We start from the raw sequence: 17,028 nt of genomic DNA, 5'->3' as shown, positions 1-17,028 counted from the left end.
TCATGCAACTGCTTTAATTGAACAGGATTAGATTGGGGAATTCCCATACAAAACTTTTAAAATTTATGTTTTTAGTTTTCACACCGCCCTAAAAAAAAAAAGGGAAATAAAAAAAAAACAACCAAAACAGAAAAAAAAAACCCACCTGTCGAGATTAGGCCTGCAGTTATTTTAAGCAGTTATAATCATTTTAGGGGGTTTCCCATACAAAACTCATTTTTTTTTTAAGAGCTATAGTTAAAACTTTAAAAAAAAGACCGTAATTCCCAACCCATTTAAAGCTATATTATTATGTCATACATTTTAAATCACCAATCTTATGTATAAACCGATACTTAATAAATGTTAAAAAGTAGTTAATAAAACTAAGTTAAATGCATTTTAAGATTTTAAAAATAAAACCCTACAATCGATGTTGGCAGCAGAGACCAACAGTTTCAACTATAACGAATTCATTTTTTGGGGTTGCAAAATTCATATAGATTGATCTGATTATTATAATCGATAATCTTTTACTTTATTAATTTTGAGTTCAAAATAATAATATTAATCCAATCAGCGACCGCAACACATAATTATCTTACACGGAGAAAGCATGCACGTGCCTAGCAGAAATGAAATCGCGCACTATTACGTCACCAGTGTCCACGTGCTGTTCTGTTCACGGAAGTGAGGTAGTTTTTCTATGTACATTGAAGCTGACACAGGAGGCAGCGTTATGTCGGTAGAAAGTACAGTTTTACAAGATCACCCTTCGGGGGAATATTTCTGGGGTAGGCTAAATGGTGACTGCTCATGAATGAATATACAATGTAGGGCATTAGAATCAACATTGCTATTGGTTTTTACTATAGGTCTACACGTCTTCTCTCCTTTCACATATCAAACTTTTCAAACGTGTTCGCTACATTTTTGTATTTAACAGGTCAGTCGCAAAAAGTTGCACAGAACAAAATAATTATGTCTTTGGCAGGAATTTGGATCATACATGAGATAGCTACTTACAGCTTTTAATGCCACATAAATCCTTCCCAGTTTCGTTTTATTTTTATAGTGATTTTTGAGACCCGTGGCATTGCAATTGTACTTAATTGTCTCCAGGCCAAAAACTAAAACGCACACAAAAAAAAATATTTATACATTGTAATTTCTTTTTAGGCTACCAGCAAAACAGAAATCGCATGTTTCAGAACGCTCCGATTGCAGTAAAACGCGAATATAACTTTGATCATTTATAACAAGACTTTTACTTAGTGTTTTTGGAACTTGTATTTAATTCATGACATGCGTGTACCCATCAATAGTCGTAGGACTAACTAAACAAACAAAACGTAATCGGGAATTATACACGCGACTCCCAAGCATGACATCCTCCCGGGTTAGTCACGATGTTTGCCGAGAAAGTTATCGAAATTTTCCGGTGTGGTTTCCCCATTGTCAGTGGTGCAGGACGGAGTTGTCTAGTCGTTTGATGGGACTAAAAACCGAAGTCCCGTGTACACACATTGGCGTTACTTCAAAGATCCCTTTGCAAAAGAGTGGGCCGTAGCGGCGCTGTCCGGGCAAAATTCCCAGCATAGCACATGTATGGCGTATTCCCGTTTGCATTAGCCCAATCGGAGCAGAACTGGACGTTAAACCCCATTTCATTTTGAAGGATGGTATCCATAATACATCTGCACTATGAATGAACCAAAGGGAATTCCCCTCGACCCAGTCAGTATCTCGATTATATATTTTGGAAAATAAAACTGTTTAATTTTGTGTTAAAAGCCCCTAAAATCCTCTACATTAGGGTCGAGCAACTAACTCAATTAACTTAAACCCGTCAGTCTTCATTCAAGTACAGCACGAGGGGCATGCACTGTACAGAGCTCTACGGAACGGCAATAGATTATCAGGTCACCCAACCAAAAAAAATAGACCCTAAATTTTAAAAGGGTTACGTGTCCGGATAAGCGGTTTAGACTTCATGTTTAAACGACTCGATATTTTGAGCTGAAATTCTGAGACAAGGTAAATACCCCATTCCTCTATATTTCTAAGACTGTTAAATTGGGGATGGTCCCTTTTAAAATCCAAACACCACAGGACAGAACCTAGTGATGGTCCGGTAATCGGTTTCAACATCGGTAATTAGCCGATAAGTGGCCTATGGGGAGAAATCGGCATCGGCCGATACACGGCCATTTTGCCAATACTGGAGTTGACGATATCTGTTCAAAACGACTCGGTAAATACCTTTAAAATATTATCCGAGTTGTAAACAAATCATTATTTTGCTTGACACAGGGTATGTCCAAGAAGCCACGAGCACGGCAACCGAAATAAAAGTTGCTATTTAGACGTACTGGTAACACACGACTCTCATACGGGCCGTAAAAAGGGAATATATAAACAGTACAAAATACTTACCGATGTCCTTTATCCAAATTGCCACGCGCACGGCAACCGAAATAAGTTTCATGTTTCGGTTGCCGTGCGCGATGCTAATATAAGAACCTGATAGGAAAGAATAAACAGTCAAAATCCTTACCTGTCGCCGTTGTTTTTTTTAAAGATGGGTTCCCAGAAAAGTATTTATCGGGTGGTAATTTCCAATAAAAGTATGGTAATTTTGGTATATATGGAAAGTAGAGATATCCAATCTTACTAGATTCCCTGAATAACACTCATGGAGCGTATACAGGACAAAAATGTAAGGATTCCCCTAATCAACAGCCCGATGATTTGGAATTTCTGCACGCGTGATGTCAAAGGTCACACGCGAACATTGAGCGCTTGATGTACAAGTTGATAAACTTTACGAAGAGTTAGACGTTCAACACTTTCTGAGATAAAAATGACGGAAAAAGACGCGGGTAGTGGATAATCCGAGAATTTAATTAGGATTCGATATTTGTAATAAATAGTAAGCGATTAAAGACAGCATCGTCTTATGTATGCAATGAATTCTCCTCTGACTTCCAAGAGAGGTAAGTCACGTGACGTAAACATGACCTGGTTTGATCGAATTTTTATAGCAGGACATTCCTTAGCAATTACAATGTTTGAGAAGGATTTGAAGCAAAGTTATGACAAATTAATTAGTTTAAAATATGTTTTTAGTCCATATATACCATTAAATCACCCAGTTTGTACGCGGGAACTCATCTTTAAAATTCTTATTCACACACTGAGAGTTCGGGTCTCTCAATGCTGTTTTTGAGAATAACATTTCTGCGCACGTGCAGACAGACATTAACGTACGACAGTCCACCCGATAAAACTTGACCTGTTTTTAATGCGTGCTGATATATTTTTTTTTAAACAATATTTTTATTCAGGTTGTCTGAATGGGATTGGGTAAAACTTTTGGAAAAGGCGGGAAAATATCACACATGGTTTACGCGTGAATGAAGGATGAAAGTGGGGGGGGGGATATCCCTATGATGTCACGTGATTACTGTCGGGACAGTCCGGCTTCTAGATGCTGATAAAATTTAGAGATAATTTAGTGATTTGCATTATGCTAGGCTACTTGAAATTTTTACATAATTTGTATCAACAAATAACTGATAATATAGATCATACTTTATTAACTAATATTACCAACAAATAAGTTCCCATATTAGATGTTTTATTTTAGATTTAGAAATGGCGGGAGAATGTCACGTGATTGCCACTTTTGACAGACAGGTCAGGAAGCTGTCGCTTTGATGTATCATTCATTACCGCATGAACTTTTATAGACATGCAGGTGCCGTCCGTGCCGATCACTGTATGGAATTATATCGTAATCAACACTTAAAATATGATAATCTCGACTTTATTAATGATACAGCAAATAATTAAGTTCATAATATATGGTGTGTATCTTTGCATAGGAAGCGTGACCCAATTATTACTTCAAAAACACCACGTTCGTGTTTGATTCCCGTGGTAAAATAGTACCATGCGTTTCCCGACTAACAATGACAAATATCTACATAGATTATCTGGACATTTTAATGTATAATAGTTTTATATTTATGTCCACCAGTATCGGTATCTGTATCGGCCGATATATTTCGCGGTCAATATCTGATATCGGTTAAACCGATAGGTGCCATATCGGACCATTGCTCAAAACCTCCCTGGTTATACGATCAGTCACACTTAACCACATATACATTGCTGCTAGGCACTAATTAATATAAATCCACTGAACGAGACAAAATTTTTTTTCTCCATTGAAATTGGTTCATAAATAAAATATCATACTCGTCTTTTTGCATTTGTATATGAAATGGTGTCTCGAATTTTGTTTCTTTAATCGTCTTGTTTAAAAATTTGATATTTTTTGTATGATATTCTCCTAGCAACTTTGAAATTAGGTACACTATCAAATGAATTAAGTTATGTTTTTGAAGGATGTGAATTGAGTAAAGAACGACAATCTGTAACGTGGTCAATTCAAGAGGAAGATGAAGATACAGATTTTATGCAGCATACTTTATTCATCAAACATGTATGTATACATTGTGGACGATTATAAAAATCACACCACCCGGAAGTGGATCAGTATGGACCTGGCCCTCTAAAGAACTCCAGCCTCGTGGGTTTTCTCCGGGTCTTCCGGTTTCCTCCCACTGCTAAAGACCCCTACGCCCAAACGAATTAATGAAATAAAATTGAACCATATGTTAGTCCCGGAATGACCTAGTTTGTGTAGAGTGGGCGTTAAACCCCATTTTTCTCTCTACAAAAGAACCCTTCATGGGAGATAAAATTTCTTAAGAGCTGATGGAAAAGCCGTTGATCGATGGCGTATGTCATCTTCATTCAGGATATGAAAAAAAAAGTGGAATTGTAAATAAGTGCTTTGAAATATTGTCGGAGGAAAATGATACATACGCTGCCCTGGACTAATGTAATTATTTACTCTACTTCGTTAATTTATAACTGCCAAAGGTACTTTATAACTTTATGGAAATGCTTCAAAATACATAAATCTAGCATGTTGGTATAGGTCATCCTAATGTGTTGTGGGCCCGTTCTGGATATTATAGCTATTCAGAATTTCGTTTGGGTAATTTAAGGATCTGAAAAGTGGTTATATAACACTTAGTACTAGACCAAAATCCATATATGGTGATCAAAATTGCAAATATAGTTGAAATTTGGATAGTTTTTTTTTCTTACATAAATGCTTAAAGCCGTTTTTACCAAAACCTTATCCTAGCCTACTCCTTTAGTTTTGAAAAGGCACAAAATTAATTAAAATTCAACCTTACAGGCTGTACTTGGCGCACAAGCCGTGAAAGACGAAGTAAATATTGTTCAAGTTCAAACTAAAAACTACGATAATGAAGAAATAAAACAACCCTTTATATCATTAACTAGAGGAGAAAGCAGTATGGTAAGTTAGATATATAGATCAATCCTCCGATCCGTTGAAATATTAGTTATCATGATACTTTACTAATTTGATAGGTTTGTATATAGTAGCATTTAGCGATTGAAAAACACATTAAAGGGGCGTCAGGTAAGATTAGATAAAGAGCTGACAGTTCTCGCTATAATAGTTAAAAAAAATAATGAAAACAAAATATACTTAAAATTTCAGATTGCTGCACTCTGAACCGAGATATTAGCCATTGAATTTAAGGCTGGTATTTCATGGGTATACATCAGGACACGGAACGCCATTTACATCAAAGTTATTATTGTGGTATCAAATGAACCAGCATAGCCCCTTGAATGTTTTAGACCATCTAATTTGGGTGCCGTGGGAATTGGGCCCGGGCGAATCACACTTCGTCGCCGCTCTCCGCCCCCACATGTATCAGATTTAGCAGCATGGACCCCGTCGAATTTGGTCCTCCAGGCGAAGCCGGGTGTCATGCTACTAATCATAAAACCAGTGTACATAATAAAATCAATAATTCAAGAAAGCCGTATGGTAAGTGGTAACAGTGTTTAGCGCCGTTTGAAGTAAAGGGCGGGGGGTAATTGAAGTGGCATCTCATTAGTGTTAAAGCTACATTTATGAACTTTGTTCCGGGACAACACATTATGATTTGAAATTTCTCAGATTATAATTCTTATATAATGGGTCACTTCATGTTCCGTGTTTTAACACCATGAATTTGCCCAGTGAGGCACTGGTCTTACCTGTGCTAAGTCAACTTTAAACCAAAAGCGTTTTATAGCTGAGGCGCTGGAGGCGCCAGCCTCCTTGCAAAAAAAATTCAAAGATGAAAAAATAAAACCGGAGAAAAATGCTAAAACCGATGAGAAAAATGAAAATGTACCCTAGAGAGGGCCCTAAATGCAGACAAAAGGGCCCCTCTGGCCAAGGGAAAGGGTCACCGAGTCCGAGTCAATCGTTTTCTATACACTGTTACTGTCGAATCCACTACTGAATGAGAATGCAGTCATTGCATTGGTATGAAAATCATCAAGAAATCACCCCAGTTAAAGTCTGTAGTAATGGAGGTTGTGTTAAAATTCGATATAATTAGACCATGTGAACACTAGTCTCATCTGTGTTACCCAAACACTAATTTCTACCAGAGCTCTTCACTTTGAATATACATATATTTTCAATCCCAATTTTTAAATTTACGAAAAATCTTCATGAAAAAAATAATCAGACGTCGTGGAATATTTTTTCTGTCTAAATTAAACTTCATTGATAATAGCTTGATGAAAAATATCTTGTAAAAAAACAAATTAAAAATTAATCCAAACACTAACCCCAAGGGTTAAATAATTCTTCAGTTCCAAGTTATATATTTGTTACCACACTGGTTTTGACTGATACCAAAAATTGAAATATTTTTTAAGGCTTTCAAATTTAGTTTATATAAAATAATGCGTTATAATTCCTTTCCGATGTTCAAATCCCATTTTTGCAGTGATTTATACCCAAAAGCAAATTCACCAAAAGAAGTGGTCGAGTTGATTAGACTATATCTTGCTTAGCTTTATGTATCAAGCGTACACATAATTGTCTCTATGTATGATAGTAATCAGAAACAAATTGAATGTTTATAGGACAGTAGACAAAATTGAAAGTTGAAGTTTTAAAAATACACTGGTGTAAACATTTGTGTTAAATTGAAGCTTTGGTTAAGGAATTCAAATTTACACCAGGAATACACCACTTAAACACAGTCTTAACCCTAGGCTTGAATTGACCCTATGTCAAGAGGTTTCTGATCGAGTCTTGTATTTTACACTCGGGGGGGGAAAATCATTTAAGCCTGTGATAATTGTTATGGTTAAAAGGTTCTGTGATAATTGAGGATGCTAGTGTAATAAGGTGGACAAGTACCATTTCACACAATTTGCCAAAAATAGTATTTTTGCATATTTTTAAACCAGAAAACTAAAACTAACATACTGTGATAAATATAATAAAATAAAAATGAACATCCTAAGAGAAACTGCTAAAATGGATATATTTGTAAACCATCAAATCTTATTTAAAAACAATGGCACTTGTCTAACTTATTACACTAGCATCATCAATTGTCAAAAATGCCCTATGCAGCAGGAACTTGTATTATGCTCGAATCCTTACTGGAAGTCTTTCAACTTGCACTAGAATGTTAGGCTTCACAAACTTATTGACGAGAAAATATAGCCGTTGATAACTTTGATATATTTTCAGTGTTATTTAGATGTTTCTTTTACTGATAAATTTCCAGTTACGTTTACATTAGTAGACGGATCTGGTCCTATCTATATATCAGCTGTCCAGTTAGTAGGTAAGTTAACCGAGGACGGGAGGCATGAACCAGAAGTAATTAATACTCGGGGATTTCCTAGCATTAGGTAATCACAAAACTTGATCTAATTGAAACAGCCACAGCCCTGGCTTATGGTTATGCCTAAATATATAATCCAAAGAGAAATTTTGGTGGTCAGATTAAAAGTATATAATCTTTGATTGGCATTTAGTAATTGAACATATTTTAATGTGAAAACACAAGGTACAATTTTATGGATACACAATTACTGAGTTTATACTAAGCGACGTTTCGACGAGAATACCCTCGTCTTGATCAAGCAAATGATACAGGTATGTGAAAAGTAGGCAAATATATACAGAATATGCAACAAAGATAAGAATGAAATACAATTAAATCTTAACACCTTTGATTAGGGGGCCATTTACAACTAAAACCTACACAACGGAAACTCTACAGGGATTAAAAAGAGGGGAATCCTGTTTATAAAGATCAATGTATTAACACTAGTAATGGGAAACCAATTAACCTGAGCTATAGATAAATAATATAAAGAGAAGTGTGTTTGTGTGGGAGTATTAGTGAACAAGAGTGATCGCTGATGCAGGTGTAAAGAAAAAATAATAAGAAATAAACAAAATATTGTATTTGATTCTTATCTTTGTTGCATATTCTGTATATATTTGCCTACTATTCACATATGATATTGTATATAATAGTTATAATACCGAGACTGTGTGTGTGGGGGGGTGACGGTGGCTAAGACGCTGGCTCGCTAGCCTGGAGGTCGGGTGTTCGATCCCTGCATTGGCCGAGAAAGTTCATCCAGATTTTCCGGTGTGGTTTGCCCCTTGTCAGTGATGCAGGACGGAGGGCCTGACAAGGAGAGCTGTCTAGGACGTTAAACTCCATTTCATTTCCGAGACAGTGGAGTTAAAGTTGGTTAACTTAGTTAACGAAAAAGAGCTTGGTATAAGTTACATATAGCTCAGCCCCGTAGATCCTTGGATGGAATCGGCAGCAAGGAAATATCCAACAAAGGAAACGTTAATTACGTGGAGCCGACGCCTGCCTTCAACCATGTAAAACCATACAGTCTACTTCAGCAGTCTGCAACTTTGTGCTGCTCTGGCACAACATCGTGCAATAACAATAGCTGTGATGCTGCATTTTGGATCTGATATAAATAAATACTATTAGTATATCATCCGTTGTGCAGAATTTTCTGGGACCCAAATCTTAGTAGAAAGCAAGACCAGTTCTAGATTTAGTGCATTCGTGGGGCTTGACGTCCGCTTCCATCGAGGGTGATATCGCAGACTTCATTTAACTATTGGTATGTATGTCAGTTTCATTATTTTGTTTATAACGTTTTATTTAGAATTTCCTGATGAAGGTAATCAAACCATGGATGAGGAAGGTTTCACGGAGGAAGAAGACGAAGAAACGCCGGAGAAACCCATATTGAAGGCCAAAAGAAAAGGAGGGGCTCAGTCTGGAGCTAGTAAAGCTAAGGTAGATTTGAGTTCACGAAACTGTTTTTGCAAAGGGTACAGTGGTGGCTCAGTAAGACGCTGGCTCATTAACCAGAAAGTCCCTAGTTCGCTTTCAGTCCCTCGAAATTTCCCTGCGATTTTACCCCTTGGCTAGTGGTGCTGGACGGAGATCCTGACAATGAGTGTCTAGGCGTTCGGATGGGACAGTTGGAATTCGAAATAATAGGTCGTAGTGCTGATGCCCTGGCAAAATTTGCCCTACATCACATATGGCCGTCTTTATTAGTCCAATCAGTGCAGAAAAGTAGGACGTTAAACCTCATTTCAATCAACACTGTTGTTGCATCTAAGCCCAAGAGTCACAGGGCAGTGTAATTGGTGTTTATTCTACCCTGGGTTTTCGCCTTTAGATCCCCTGTCAACTCCGTCATCTACCCTAATATAACATATTGTGCGCGAACCGTATTCCAATTGTTTCTTGAAGTGCATATTTAGATGCCCGATATTTAATACACATAACCTGGTTTTATTTTGTCAGCAGAGAAGTAAGATGGAAGCGAGTGCCGATGGAGCTTCAGATGAAGACAGTGAGGAGGTATGGTACAAGCTTGTTAATATTTTGCCCCACACTTGTTAGATTCATTGACCCTCTATGTGCACTAACTGATATAGTTGATTTCTTCAGTGCCGTCTCTCGGTGCATTTGTTTTCTTAAACACACGTTATGCAAGAGCTAAATCTGCCCATTGCAGGTCTTTCTTTAGGCCTGAAATGTTATATAAATCAATTAAACATTAACATAAGACCATAATCAACTCTTGATGTCGTCGCTAGCCTGCGATGTTTACTGAATTAGAATCCAATCTGCTGCTCAGAGTGAATCAATTTGACTAAAATTATCAGCAAATTCCCTTTACATTATCTAGTTTTTATACGCCCACATTTTCATGTGGACGTATTATGCCGTCGCCCCTGTCCGTCCGGCCACAATTTGTTTGTGGACACTCTACAGGTCACAATTCTTATCCGATTTTAACGAAACTTGAAATATAGGTGTATCTCCAAAAGATCTCGACTGCTTTCGATATTGGCATGTATCGGATCGAAACTTCATGGATAATGGCCCCTGTTTGTACGAAAAATCACGTTTTTGGCTTGTGGACCCTATAGAGGTCACAATTTTTATCCGATTTTGTTGAAACTTGAAATGTAAGTTTATAACCCAAAGATCTCGGTTCCTTGTGGACCCTATAGAGGTCAAAATTTTTATCCGATATAAAAAAACGTATTATTATATCACTGTTACACCATAAGGACGAGTGAGTTCGAATTTCGTGAAAATCGGCCCAAAATTGACAGACAAAATGGCCGCCGTTCATTCTCAAATAGCATAAAAATATGGTATATCAAGGTTGTGGACCCTATAGAGGTCACAATTTTTATCCAATTTTGTTGAAACTAGAAATGTAAGTTCATAACCCAAAGATCTCGGTTCCTTTCGATATTTGCGCATATCGGACTGTAACTTCCTGAATTATGGCCCCAGATTGTACGAAAAATCGTGTTTTTAGCTTATGGACCCTATAGAGGTCATAATTTTTATCCGATTTAAAAAAACGTATAATTATATCACTGTTACACCATAAGGACGACTGAGTTCGAATTTCGTGAAAATCGGCCCAAAATTGACAGACAAAACGGCCGCCGTTCGTTCTCAAATAGCGTAAAAATATGGTATATCAAGGATGTGGACCCTATAAAAGTCACAATTTTTATCCGATTTTGTTGAAACTTGAAATGTAAGTTTATAACCCAAAGATTTCAGTTCCTTTCGATATTTGCGCATATCGAATTGTAATTTCCTGAATTATGGCCGTTGATTGTAGGAAAAATCACTTTATTTTTAGCTTGTTCTCTATCCATCTCTCGAAAATGTGGGCGTATTCTGCCTGGCAGCCGCTGGTTAACTATTATAGCGAGAACTGCCAGCTCTTTATGTAATCTCCCATAATGTACATCTTTAATGTATTTACGTAAACCGCCTTTCATAAATCAATAACGAAATTTGAATAAATTATAAAAATGCTATTGTTTGACATATCCGTCTTAGGACTTCAAAACCTTTGCTAGCAAAGTGGGGGTTGACAACTTGCGTGTATTGAGCGCATGACGTTTAGCACTTAATACAAATATCTGAAACGTTCATTCATCCCGGGCATTATTTTATACCCTTTTTAACACTTTTGAGCATTCTTAATCTTTGTATTTTCATTGGCTACCAAGGACGATTCTCGGCTAATCAGAAGTCTGAGCATTGTCTTGTGTGTGACTTCCTACTTAAGATGTAATGAATGTTTAACTCAAACGACCATGGACTAAGCTTTTAAGACATGCTTAGTTATACTTAATCCTAGCTAAATATACTTAATCCTAGCTAAATATACTTAATCCTAGCTAAATATAATCTTATTCACAATAGCAGTAAAGTTGTGATATGAAATCTTGGATCACGTCATAACATTCCTAAAAAATTCTTAATAAGCCTTACACGGGAACCGGGCCCTGGGGAAGATAACAATCGGCATTTTACTAAAGTAACTGGAGGCGCCAGTGACTTGGTTCGCTGGCACACTAACCATGTGGTCCAGGGTTCGATCCTCGAGATTTTTACGAATCCCCTTGCCAGTTGTGCAGGACGATAGAAAAAAAAAAGAGGCCCCTGTGTGCAAGTTCGCGTGCACCTAAAATTCCTCATAGCAACTGCATCGCATATGTACCTCTTAGTCCCAATTGAGGACGAAGAGTACCCCATCCCCATCCCCCATTTCATTTCCAATGGCTGATGGGTTTAATATGCTCATGAAATGAAATGAAATGGGGTTTAACGTCCTACTGTTCTGCTCCGAACTGGGCTAATGAAGACGGGCATACGCCATACTGTGTGCTATGAAGGAAATTTTGCCCGCGCAGCGGCACTATCGCTTACTCTTCATCGAATTCCAACTGCCAAGGGATCTTTTACGTGCATTCCAATGTATACACGGGACCTCGGTTTTTCGTATTATCAGGACTAGACAGCTGTCCTTGTCAGGCCCTCCGTTCTGCACCACTGACAAGGGAAACCACGTCGGAAAATCTCGAACTTTCTCGGCCAATGCAGGGATCGAACACCCGACCGTCAGGCTAGCGAGCCAGCGCCTTAACCAACTAGCCACCGTGGCTCCCAAATATGCTCATAGCATAGCCTTTATGTAACAATATGTCGGTTTACATTTAGAAGTCGGATTAGTTTATTTTAAAACTTGGTTGTCTGTATTGATTTGTAATACAATGGTCCGATAGTTAGCATTTTTCCTTTTCACCTAGGACGACGATGACGAGGAGGAGGAAGATGATGACGACGAGGAAGAAATGGATGACGACGATGAAGATGATCCAACTCCAGAAAAGTGAGTTCCTCGATTTGCTTACAAGCATTTTAAAAAGCATATGGGTGTTTTTTTTGCCATCTATATAATAAGTGATTATACAATATATTGTATACGTTCGTTCATGTTTTCTTTTTTTTTCGAACTAATTTATGCATTTGTATTTTTTAATTCTAGGAAAAAACCTAAGAAAAAGGTAAGTCTGATTTCTATTTACAAAAGTCATTTGATACCGTTAAGTTGGGTAGAGCTTTCTTGTCGCGGACAAATATCGCGGATATTCTGATCTATGTCGGGTATACTCTTTGAAAGAACTTCAAACCCAATAAAATGGTAAATACAATTTGATGATACCGGTCTGCCCGAATATACCACTGACTTGTCCTAAGTGTTAATTCAGATAGGCTTTTGATCGGTTTGTTCTGGTACTTATGTAAAGGGCCTATTTTTACACTTGAGCTCCACCATGCCAAAACTACAGTTAAATACAATTTTAATCAAAAAAACAACGAAAAGCAATTTTTATATTAATCAAACCTGGCCCAAAAACTATTCCAATAATAAAAAGCCCAAGGCAGTTCGATTTCGTAAAATTTCCCTAAACGTGCGAGTGTATCCTCTGTCCATTAACTATTGTAATGAGAATATTTTATGCGAAGACGCATTTTTGTCCCCCGCCTTTCGAAGAAAGCAGGGGACTATTAAAATGGGTTCGTCCGTCTGTCTGTCTGTCTGTCTGTCTGTCTGTCCGTCTGTCTGTCCCGTCTGTCTGTCCGTCTGTCTGTCCGTCACACTTTTTGGGACACAATAACTCTCTTCCTAATTGAGCTAGAATGTTCAAACTTGGTGTATGTGTTTATTAGGTCAATGCCTTGATGGAGTTCGAAGATGAGCATTTTCTGCTTAGGGTAAGCAGAGATAAGCAATTTGATTGGTTGATGCTTTGGGACACGATAACTCTCTTCCTAATTGGGCTAGAATGTTCAAACTTGGTGTATGTGTTGATTAGGTCAATGCCTTGATGGAGTTCGAAGATGAGCATTTTCCGCTTAGGGTAAGCAGAGATAAGCAATTTGATTGGTTGATGCTTTGGGACACGATAACTTTTAATTGAGCTAGAATGTTCAAACTTGGTGTATGTGTTTATTAGGTCAATGCCTTGATGGAGTTCGAAGATGAGCATTTTCCGCTTAGGGTAAGCAGAGATAAGCAATTTGATTGGTTGATACTTTGGGGCACGATAACTCTCTGCCTAATTGAGCTAGAATGTTCAAACTTGGTGTATGTGTTGATTAGGTCAATGCCTTGATGGAGTTCGAAGATGAGCATTTTCCGCTTAGGGTAAGCAGAGATAAGCAATTTGATTGGTTGATGCTTTGGGACACGATAACTTTAGTTCTAATTAAGTGAGATTGATGAAACTTGGTGTATAGTTTCATTACATCAATACCTTGACTAAGTTCAATCTTGAGCATTTTCTACTCAGGCTAAGCAGAGCGATAAGCAATTTGATTGGTTGAGACATTGGAACACAATAATTCACATTCTAATTGATGTAGAATGTTCAAACTTGGTGTAGGCTTTCATTAGGTGAATGCCTTGATGGAGTTCAATGATGAACATTGTAGGCTTACGGTAAGCAGAGATAAGCAATCTGATTGGTTGATGCTTTGGGGCATGATAACTTTGAGAGAGATGAAACTCCGAATATAGATTCATTATATCATTACCTTGACTAAGTTCGATGGTGAAAATTTTCTGCTAAGGCTAAGGAGCAATAAGCAATTTAATTGATTGGTCAAGACTTTGGAACATAATAACTCTGCTTTTAATTGAGGTAGAATGTTTAAACTTGATGTAGATGTTCATTAGGTGAATGTCTTGACTAAGTTCAATGATTAACATTTCGAGCTGAAGCCAAGCAGAGCTTATCAGTTTCATAATCTTGATTCTATTTGATAGACAGTGATGAAACTTAGTCTATAGTTTAACTGTTCGATACTTTTGAAAAAAATAAATGTTCTATTAATTAATATGTGTCATCTAATTATTTTGCTATTTCGGCGGGGGACATCAGCCTCACTGTTGGCTTGTTTTTCTTGCAGAACGTAAAATCCAAAGCTGCAGCAAAAAAGACTGAAAAACCAAAGGTGTGTATTATGTTTATATTTGTGGTTCCTGTGGTAGAACAATGAATGGGGTACACGGTGGGTAAGACGCTGGCTCGCTAGACTGGAACTCCGGTGTTCGATCCCTGGCATTGGCTGAGAAAGTTGATCCAGATTTTCCGGCGTGGTTCCCCCATGTCAGTGATGCAGGACGGGAGGGCCTGACAAGGACAGCTGTCTAGTCGTTCGGATGGGACGAAAAACCGATGTCCCGTGTACACATTGGCGTGCACGTAAAAGATCCCTTGACATAAGAGTCGACCGTAGTGCCGCTGTCAGGACATTAAACCCCATTTCATTTCAGAACAATGAATGCCAGTATAGAATCCCCTTCCCAACAGATTCCCGTACGTAACATGACTTGAGAAATCCTGAAAGTCTGTTAAATCATTTGACAGTGATTAAGGTAACGTAAAATACCTTTTGACATAATATAGTGTCTATCGAAGAAAGGCCCCACGCTTTATATATACGGAGGGTGGGGGGGGTGGGGGGGTGGATGGCCGAATGGTTAGCACGTGCGCGCTGTATCATAAAGTCTATCATTGAGTCAACTGGCGTGGTTTCGAATCCCCAGTTGTACATGACAAGGAGTAGGGTCGCCTGTCCAACCTCGTGGGTTTTCTCCGGGTCCTCCGGTTTCCCACTGCTAAAGACCCTTACGCGCAAGCGAATTATTGAAATAAAATTAAACCATATGTTAGTCCCGAAATAACCTAGTTTGTGTCGAGTGGACGTTAAAACCCCATTTCTCTCTTTATATATACGGATAATGTGAAGGAAGACTGTATTATCTATACTACTATATTTGAATAAGACCTAGATATAAAAGAAAGCAGTGTCCTATTTATTTAGTCAAGCACAAATAACTAAATTAAAAAATAACTTCTTGGTAAACGTGCGATCTTCCCTGGTCTAATGGACAATATCTCGATATCTTAAAGGGGCATTAGGTAAGATTAAATAAAAGACCTGAAAGTTCTTGAAAAATACATAATGAAAACAGAATATGATGAAAATATCAGTCAAATTGCTTCACTCTGAACCGAGATATTACTGATTCAATTTTAGGCTAGCTTTGGTCGTCATTACTAACGTTGATAAGATAATAAACAGTCTCGATTGTCCATTTTTACGTTAAATACCCATCGCAAAATGTATTCAAATCCACTAAATATCGCAGACTAACGATGGCATCGAGTTGATTATGGTATGGATAAGTTAATTAATATCAAATTAATAAATCAAACATTTTCAGGACTAAAGACCTGCAATAGGCAGATTTAGCTCTGGCATGTTTGATGTTTTCGCGGATTATTTCTTATCAGTCTTTTAGGTCTATCCGACTTAATAGCATAAGGTACTAGTCGGTTATTTGCGGTCCTGTAAGTGTATGTAGTTATTATTAATTATAAGTTTCCAGTAATTAAAGATTTGAAAAACCATTCCAGACTTGTAATATCTGACGGACCTCACGGCCACATTAGCCTGTTTGGTGCAGAAAGGTAGAACTGAATCGGTTGTCTCATATAATTCACCTTATTCACAATTTTAGACGAGTTAATTTCAGTTTTATATTTTCTATTGTAGGCCAAGAAAACATTAACTAAAAAGGCGAAGAAGTGACCCTACTTGAGTCTGACGTTTTTATTTATTTTCCACGTGATTTCCTTTTTAATCATTCAAGAAACTGAAAACCTATTAAGATTAGTGATTGTTAAATACGTGAAATTTGATGTTAAACTTTGAAATATTGCAGTAAAAAGTGCTCTACTTCTTTTGTTTGGTGTTTCCTTATAAAAAAAAAAAAATATATATATGTGAATATATATTGCCTAACCATGGGTAAACATTGTATTATAATACTTCAGACTTGACCTGTGGTTGCTGTAAACTGCCTTCCCCATCCTGGTAAATAAACTATCTTGCAAAAAGAAGCCGACACTCGGTATACATGTTCCATAAAAAAGATGAATATTTTATTGAGAGGAATAAGTTTCTGATGTCGGGAACAAAATCCAAAAACATTAACAATAGTCTACGGGCCATAAGTCAGGGTTAAAGATCAATGGGGTCTAGATAAATAATTACGAGTCCAGGAGAAGCCCTCGAATAAGTCCTTATGCAGTCTGATAATTTGACACACCTGTGTGGCCGCCGTGGGCATCGATCGATACGTGCCAAAATGCGTCCCCCTTGGGCGTTGTCAGTCGTCTTA

The 17,028-nt window shown here is 37.5% G+C and overlaps 1 long non-coding RNA gene across 5 annotated transcripts; it reads left to right on the top strand.

Annotated features, from left to right (window-relative positions):
• Positions 1 to 638: 638 nt before the first annotated feature.
• On the top strand, positions 639 to 16,590 carry LOC126824608 (uncharacterized). 5 transcript variants are annotated; one of them, XR_007681579.1, is made up of 10 exons: positions 639 to 773; positions 4,392 to 4,489; positions 5,258 to 5,380; positions 7,640 to 7,736; positions 9,100 to 9,233; positions 9,756 to 9,809; positions 12,581 to 12,663; positions 12,820 to 12,838; positions 14,748 to 14,792; positions 16,401 to 16,590. It is a non-coding gene; the product is annotated as an uncharacterized LOC126824608 (long non-coding RNA). The 5 variants fall into 5 exon arrangements; XR_007681575.1 differs by having other exon boundaries at positions 9,753 to 9,809; XR_007681578.2 differs by having other exon boundaries at positions 657 to 674; positions 9,753 to 9,809.
• The last annotated feature ends 438 nt before the right edge of the window (positions 16,591 to 17,028 follow it).

The sequence above is a fragment of the Patella vulgata genome, chromosome 6, assembly GCF_932274485.2.
Source record: "Patella vulgata chromosome 6, xgPatVulg1.2, whole genome shotgun sequence".
In the NCBI taxonomy this organism is placed as follows: Eukaryota; Metazoa; Mollusca; class Gastropoda; family Patellidae; genus Patella; species Patella vulgata.
Note: the sequence above shows the minus strand (reverse complement) of the source record. Positions and strands in the feature narration are given on the sequence as shown.